The sequence below is a fragment of the Mus musculus genome, chromosome 4, assembly GCF_000001635.26.
Source record: "Mus musculus strain C57BL/6J chromosome 4, GRCm38.p6 C57BL/6J".
Classification (NCBI taxonomy): domain Eukaryota; kingdom Metazoa; phylum Chordata; class Mammalia; order Rodentia; family Muridae; genus Mus; species Mus musculus.
Window position 1 is genome coordinate 114,078,350 of NC_000070.6, and position 9,180 is coordinate 114,087,529.

Sequence of the window (9,180 nt, forward strand, 5' to 3'; positions counted from 1 at the left end):
TAGCCAGAAGCTGGAAAGAACCCAGATGCCCCTCAACAGAGGAATGGATACAGAAAATGTGGTACATTTACACAATGGAGTACTACTCAGCTATTAAAAAGAATGAATTTATGAAATTCCTAGCCAAATGGATGGACCTGGAGAGCATCATCCTGAGTGAGGTAACACATTCACAAAGGAACTCACACAATATGTACTCACTGATAAGTGGATATTAGCCCCAAGCCTAGGATTCTCAAGATATAAGGTACAATTTGCTAAACACATGAAACTCAAGAAGAATGAAGACTGAAGTGTGGACACTATCCCCCTCCTTAGAATTGGGAACAAAACACCCATGGAAGGAGTTACAGAGACAAAGTTTGGAGCTGAGATGAAAGGATGGACCATGTAGAGACTGCCATATCCAGGGATCCAGCCCATAATCAGCATCCAAACGCTGACACCATTGCCTACCCTAGAAAGATTTTATTGAAAGGACCCAGATGTAGCTATCTCTTGTGAGACTATGCCGGTTCCTAGCAAACACAGAAATGGATGCTCACAGTCAGCTAATGGATGGATAACAGGGCTCCCAATGGAAGAGCTAGAGAAAGAACCCAAGGAGCTAAAGGGATCTGCAACCCTATAGGTGGAACAACATTATGAACCAACCAGTACCCCGGAGCTCTTGACTCTAGCTGCATATGTATCAAAAGATGGCCTAATCGGCCATCACTGGAAAGAGAGGCCCATTGGACACGCAAACTTTGTATGTCCCAGTACAGGGGAACGCCAGGGCCAAAAAGGGGGAGTGGGTGGGTAGGGGAGTGGGGGGGAGTGTATGGGGGACTTTTGGGATAGCATTGGAAATGTAAATGAGGAAAAGACCTAATAAAAATATTTTTAAAAAAGAGAACCATTTTTTCTGCATCTGATATATAACAGCAATTTTTAGAAATCAAATATAGTAATATAGTCTTTATTCTACTTTTCTTTGGAATCTTATATATAGTAAAAATATAAAACCATAGTTGTCTTTATTTCTGGATTCGTCTATTTTTCTGTAAATAAGAATATTCTTGGGAGGTAGAAGGAGAGAGAGACCTGGAAGGGGAGAGCAGGGAATGGGAAAAGGGGACAAGATCCAATTAGGAGGAGATGGGGGAGAATTACTGAGGGTTAGAAATTTAAAATGAGGAGAGTATCAGTAGGGGAGGAGGAACTGGGTATACCAAATTGAAAGTCCCAAATGCCAGGATCCCAAGAGGGTTCTCAGGACCTGACAGAGAATACATTAGCCAAATATCCCACAAAGGCAAGATAGAACCTGTTGAGACCATATCCTATGAATAGGCATGGCCCCTGGTTGAGGGTCACCTGCCCACATCAAAAACTATAAGCCCAAATTTCTTCTGTTAAAATAAAACCCAGGGACAAAGAATATAGCAAAGATGGAAAGAAAGGCTATCCAGAGACTACCCCACCTAGGGATCCATCCCATCTGGAGACGCCAAACCCAGACACTGTCGCTGATGCCAAGAAGAGATTCCTGACAGGAGCTTGATATAGTTGTTTCCTGACCAATACAGATGTTAATACATGCAGCCAAACATCAGACTACTTGAATGTACATAAGAAATTGAAATTCTATTCATATTAAACAAACAAATACATTTTCAATGTATTATTTCAACTTAACTTGGGCATAGATAATATATTTGAAATATAAAATAAAGGAAATATTTTAGAGCTACTATAACACCATGATTTCTTGTTGTTCGTTAAACATGTCAGTTGGAACCTAAAATAGAAAAGAAACATTATATAAATTGTTTCAGAATGAACAAAGTTAATATATTGATGAGCCTTTTTATTATTCAGAGCAATTAGTTTTAAGTCTTCAAACACCTTAGTAGATCCTTAACAAAATATGAGTGAATTTTTGAACAAAATAAATAAAATATATACTTAAAATTTTTTCAATTTATACAAAATAATAAAAATAAAAAAGCATATTAATTTTGATAAGCCATGAACTGTCTTCATACTTAGACAGTATTGAAAAGAATCTTTGCCTTCTGGTCTCTACTGGTGCACCAGAGATAAGGCTGTCCCACAGCTCTCCACACACATATCCTGCCCAAAGAGAGCTGGTCTCCCAGGAGTGCACTCACTCCTTAGCCCACAGGTATGATCACCACTTTTGCTCCAATAACTGCCCAAACAGGGACCACCAGAAGTGCACAGGGTGCAGGAACAGTGGAGTAGCCAGGGACAGAATCCCTCTAGTCTCCATCAATACCCTAGAACTAAGGGTGTAAGACCGCACCCCACCCCCAAATCCCTCACAGTGAGAGCTGGTCACGCTAAGAATGCTGCCACAGCTAAGAACACAGGCTCACAGGCTCATGAGACAGACAAGCTCTAGTCAGCAAGACCAACTAACGCCGGAGATAATCAGGTGTCTAGCGGCAAGCACAAGAACATAAGCAAGAGAAACCAAGGCTACTTGGCACGATCAGAGACCAATTCTCCCACCACAGCAAGTCCTGGATAGCACAACACACTGGAAAAACAGGATTCAGATTTAAAATGACATCTAATAGGGATGATAGAGGACTTTAAGAAGGACATACATAACTCTATTAAAGCAATGCAGAAGAAACAGATAAACAAGTAGAATCACTTAAAGAGGAAATACAAAATCCCTTTAAAAATTACAGGAAAATACAACCAAACAGGTGAAGCAATTGAACAAAACCATCAAGGATGTAAAAATAGAAATGAAAACAATAAAGAAATCACAAAGGGAGAAAAGCCTGGACAAAGAAAACCTAGGAAAGAGATCAGGAGTCATAGGTGCTAGCATCACCCCCAGAATACAAGAGATAAAAGAGAGAGTCTCAGGTGCAAAAAATACCATTAAAAATTGATAAAAGACTCAAAGAAATTGCAAAATGCAGAAAGCTCCTAATCCAAAACATCCAGGAAATCCAGGACACAATGAGAACACCAAACCTAAGGATAATAGGTATAGAAGAAAGTGAAGAGTCCCAACTTAGAGGACCAGTAAATGTCTTTGAGGGAATTATAGAAAAAAAAAAAAAACTTTCCTAACCTAAAGAAAGAGATGCCCATAAATATACAAGAAGCCCACAGATGACAAATAGACTAGACCAGTAAAGACATTTTATCCATCACATAATAGTCAAAACACCAAATGCACAAAACAAAGAAAGAATATTAAAAGCAGTACAGGGAAAAGGTCAAGTGAAATATAAAGGCAGACCTATCAGATATGAATCAGACTTCTTAACAGAGACTATGAAACTTGGGAGATCCTGGGCAGATGTCATACAAACCCTAAGAGAACACAAATGCCAGCCCAGGCTACTATATCAAGTAAAACTCTCAATTAGCATAAATGGAGAAACAAAGATATTCAATGAAAATCCAAATTTACACAATATCTTTCTACCAATCCAGTCCTACAAAGGATAATAGATATAAAACTTCAACACAAGGAGGAAAAATACACCCTAGAAAAAGCAAGAAATTGATCTTCTTTCAACAAACCCCAAAGAAGATAGGCATACAAACATAGTTGCACCTCTAACAACAAAAGTAATAGGAGACAACAATCACTATTACCTAATATCTCTTAACATCAATGAACTCAATTCCCCAATAAAATGACATAGACTCATAGACAGGATAAATCAGCAATAACCAGCATTTTTCTGCATACAGGAAATTCACCTCAGAGAAAAAGACAAACACTACCTCAGAGAAAAAGGATAGAGAAAAAAATCTCTAAGCAAGTAGCCCCCCAAAACGACCTTGAGTAGCAAATCTAATGTCAAATAAAATTGACTTTCAACCAAAATTTATCAAAAAAGATATGGAAGGGCACATCATACTCTCATCAAAGGAAAAACTACCAAGATGAGCTCTCAATTCCTAACGTTTGTGTTCCAAATGCCAGGGTACCCACATACAAAAGAAAACTTTACTAAAACTCAAAGCACACATTACACCTCAAATGATAACAGTGGGAGACTTCAACACCCCTCTCAGCAATGGACAGATCATGTAAACAGAAACTAAATGGAGAGACATTGAAACTAACAGAAGTTATGAACCAAATGGATTTAACAGATGTCTATATAACTTTTCATCTTAAAACAAAGGAATATACCTTCTCAGCAACTCATGATACCTTCTACAAAAGTGAACATATTATTGATCAGAAAAATGGGTCTCAACAAATACAAGAGGATGGAAATAATCCCATGCATCCTATGAGATCATCATGGACTAAGTCTGGTCTTCACCACCACCACCAACAACAAAATAGAAAGTCCACAAATACATGGAAGCTAAATGCTCTACTCAATTATAACTTGGTCAAGGAAGAAATAAAGAAATTAAAGACTTTTTAGAATTTAAAGAAAATGAAGGCACAGCATACCCAAATACATGTGGCGCAATGAAAACTCCTTGCTCTGAGTGTGTCCAAATTGAAACTGGAGAAAGCATAAACTAGCAGCTTGACAGCACACCTGAATGCTATAGAACAAAAAGAAGTAAATACACCAAAGAGGAATAGATGGGAAAAAATTATCAGATTCAGTGCTGAAATTAAACAAGTAGAAACAAAGAAAGCTAAACAAAGAATCGACAAAATCAGGAGCTGTCTCTTTGAGAAAATCAACAAGATAGATAAACCATTAGCCAGACTAACCAGAGGGCACAGAGACAGGTTAACAAAACCAGAAATGAAAAGGGAGACATAACAGCAAAAACAGAGGAAATTCAAAACAATCATCAGATCCTACTACAAAAGCCTTTACTCTACAAAACTGGAAAATCTGGATGAAATGGACAATTTTGTAGTGAGATGTCAGGTACCAAAGTTAAATCTAGATCAGATAAACAGTACCATAACCTCTAAAGAAATGGAAGTAGTAATTAAATATCTCCCACACAAACAAACAAAAAAACCCCAAACTTCAGCAAAGTGGTTGGATATAAAATTAATTCAAACAAATCAGTAACCTTCCTCTACTCTAAGGATAAACACACTGAGAATGAAATTAGGGAAATGACACCATTCAAAATACTCACAAATAATGTAAAATATCTTTCGTGTGACACTAACCAAGCAAATTAAAGATTTGTATGACAAGAAATTCAGGTCCCTGAAGAAAGAAATCAAAGAAGATTTCAGAAGATGTAAAAATATCCAAAGCTTATAGACAGTAATGATTACTATAGTAAAATTTGCCATCTTGCCAAAAGCAATCTACAGATTCAATGCAATCCCCATCAAAATTCCCACTCACTTCTTCATAGAGTTAGAAAAGCAATTTGCAAATTCATTTGGAATAACCAAAAATCCAATATAGCAAAAGTGATTCTCAACAATAAAAGAACTTCTGGGGAAATCACCCTCCCTGACCTCAAGCTGTATTACAGAGAAATATTAAAAAAAAAAAAAACTGCATGGTATTGGTACAGTGGCAGGCAGGTAGATCAAAGGAATAGAACTGATGACCCAGAAATGAAAGCACACAACAACTATGGTCACTTGATTTTTGACAAAGGAGTTTAAAACATCTAGTGGAAAAAAAGATAGCATTTCAAAAAATGGTTCTGGCTCACTGGCAGTTAGCATGTAGAAGAATGCAAATTGATTGATTATTATGTCCTTGTAGAAAGCTCAAGTCCAAGTGGATCAAGGACTCTACTTAAAACCACATACACTGAAACTAATAAAGGAGAATGTGGGAAGAACCTTGTACACATGGGCACAGGGGAAATTTTCCTTAATAGAACACAAATGCCTTGTGCTCTAAGATCAAGAATCAACAAATGGGACCTCATAAAATTGCAAAGCTTCTGTAAGAAAAAGGACATCTTCAATTGGACAAAACAACCACCAACAGATTCTGAAAATTTATTTACCAATTCTACATCTGATAGAGGGCTAATATCCAATACATAAAAAAACTCAAGAAGTTAGACTCCAGAGAATCCAATAATTCTATTAAAAATGTGGTAAATAGCTAAACAAAGAATTCTCAATGGAGGAACATTGAATGACCAAGAAGCATCTAAAGAAATGTTCAATAAACCACCAACCAATGAGTGAGTACACATGGAGGAACCCATGGCTCCAGCCTCATATGTAACAGAGAATGGCATTGTTTGGTATCAATGCAAGAATAAGCCCTTATTCCTGTGAAGGATTGATTCCCTAGTGTAGGGGAATGCCAGAGTGGTAAGTTTGGAGTGGGTGAGTTGGATAGGGAGCATCCACATTGAAGGAGGGTGGATGGGAGAGGGGGTTCTGGAGGGGAAACTGGAAAATGGGATAATATTTGAAATGTAAATACATAAAACATTCAATAAAAAAGAGGGAAAAACAATAAAAGAACCTTTAACAGTATTAAAATCTTAGTATATGTCAAATATGTAAAATAATGTGATTAGTTATATTATTCTTATATTTATATATAATGTATTCTATCCATTTTAATTCTCATTTACTGCTTTTATAAGAGTACTTTATTTAAAACAAATAGAAAAGAAATAACAGCAAAATAACAATTATTTAAAAGAATAAGATTTAGTATTATTTTATAATGTACAAAATAAGTGAAATTATTAGAGCTTCAGTATATCATGACTTTCATATTCTTTCCAAATTTACATGAAATATTAACAAGTAGTCTTGTCACCCAAATTTTTAAATGGTATAGGACATTTTAACTGCAGCTTGAACCTCAAGATTGTAGACTTCACTTGAAGAATCTGTTTCTATTTGTGGTTGACTCAGCACACCTTTAAGTTCTCTGGCTGGAATATAGTTATGCCCTTAGTACACACCATTAATCCCAAACAATGAAGGCAAAGTTTGTAGAATGAAGCATTCATGTTTGAACATGATATATAATTGAATGACAGACAAAATGAAAAATTACAGAAAGATTTGACAGGAAAAAACATGAGAACAGAGAGAAAAGAGATGTTCCTTAAAAGAACATGCAGAGAAAGAAAAGAAGAGAGGAGAGTTTTACCAGGAGAGTTTTGCAGGCTCAATTTACAGACAGAGAACAAACTAGACACAGGTTGTCTTAGTCAGGGTTTCTTTTCCTGCTCAAACATCATGACTGAGAAGCAAGTTGGGGAGGAAAGGGTTTATTCAGCTTATGCATCTACATTGCTGTTGATCACCAAAGGAAATCAGGACTGAAACTAGGCAAGTCAGGAAGCAGGAGCTGATGCAGTGGTCATTGAGTGATGTTACTTCTTCTTGCTTCCTCTAGCTTGCTCAACTTGCTTTCTTATAGAACCCAAAACTACCAGCCCAGGGATGGCACCACCAACAAAATGCCCTCCCTTCTAGATCACTATTTGAAAAAAATGCCTTACAGGTGGTTCTCATGGAGGTGTGTTCTTTACTGAAGCTCTTTTCTCTGTGATAACTCCAGCCTCTCTCAAGTTGACAGACAAAACCAACCAGTACATAGCTGAACACAGAATGAGCCAGAGAAAGAGAAGAAGCTGGAAGATTAGAACAAATTACCAAATTTAGTATAAGAGCAAGCAGAGTAATTCAGAAGAAGCTTATGGAGAGAGATGCCAGATTAAATCAGTCAGCTTGAGTCGACGTTTTGAGAAAGAACACCTCAGATGAATCACCCATCCAGAAATTAGAAAGAAACGGGAAGAGGAGAGCTGATCAAACAGCAAGTCTCAGAAGCTAAACACATTCTATACCTAGTTAAGATTTTACAGAGGCTTTCAGGACAAGGCCTACATTAGCAGAATGAGAGAGTAAGCCTCAGAGACAGCAATTACATTAGGGGAACAAAAGTTATTATTACATAAAATCCAAAATTTTAATAAAGAGTACTCTGAAAATATTGAAATTTACTTTGATATCAAGAAAGACACTAATGTATTAACTGCAATAATATAGGAGCAGGGGGAGGGGGTTTTGGATGGGAAGCCAGGAAAGGGGATAACATTTCAAATGTAAATAATGAAAATAGCTAATAATAAAAAAACAATAATATAGAAAATAACTTTAAATTTTAGTGAAGAGATTATTATATACATTAATATTTACAGAGAAAGTCAATTTTGCATGAAGTTAAGTGTGGGTCAATACATATATCTTTCTAATTCCCCTAGAGAGACATCTTGCAGTTAAAACAAATTAATCAGAGAAATTAAGTGACAAGATTCTAGTGATGATATAGCCCAGATAACTAAATATATAAAATGGAGAAATAGTAGAAACAAGAAAATACTCAAAAATTACTACAAAATATTGGTTATAACAAAGAGTAAATAAGATGTAGAATACTAAAAACCATAACTCAAACCAGTTTTATAATGTTAAAAACACAAAGCATCAATCCTTATATTGACTCAGAGCTATGTATAGAAGGGTATGCACACCTGAAGTAAAGGTTTCTGGATATATCATATGCAGACTCACATGGTGTTTCACTAAGACAGACTCATGTGTTATTTTGCTCAGGCAAGTCCATAGGAAGACATGTGATATTTGGAAACAGTATAAATAGGACTCAGTGGACAGTGACAGTGTGCTTGCATAGCTAGCCTTGCAATGCTTTGTTGGTCTAGTGATTTCAATGTGAAGATCTTCACTTTTCTTGACCTAGACATGAAAGAAAACTCCTGGCAGTTGGATGGTTCTGGTCACTCTCACTGACTCTAAAATGCCTGGGGTGTTCTGCTGAATTGTGTCACCAGTGATAATTTGTGTTTTGTATTCTGACACTACTAAATGGGACTCTTGGTACTCTGAGACATGGAGATTAAAATCACCCCAAGAAACTACTTTTAAGCAGGCCCACATCTCCTTGTCCTATTTACAGTATTTTCCCATCTAACTATGGATTGTAGGACAGAAGGGAGGGTTTAAGCATGTGAAAACCCTTACTTAAAGTAGGTTTAAAAAATCTAAGCCTATAGTCATCCAAAATATTAGGACTAAGACATATTCTAATAAAGTCACTAGATAAGAAAAACAGAAGCATCATCTTGGTATCTGACCAAAGCAAGTAGCATAAAATGGAAAAAACAGGACTGGAGAGATGTCTCAGCATTGAAGAGCACTTGTTTTTGTAGACAAGCCTGGTTCAGTTCTGCACCCATATG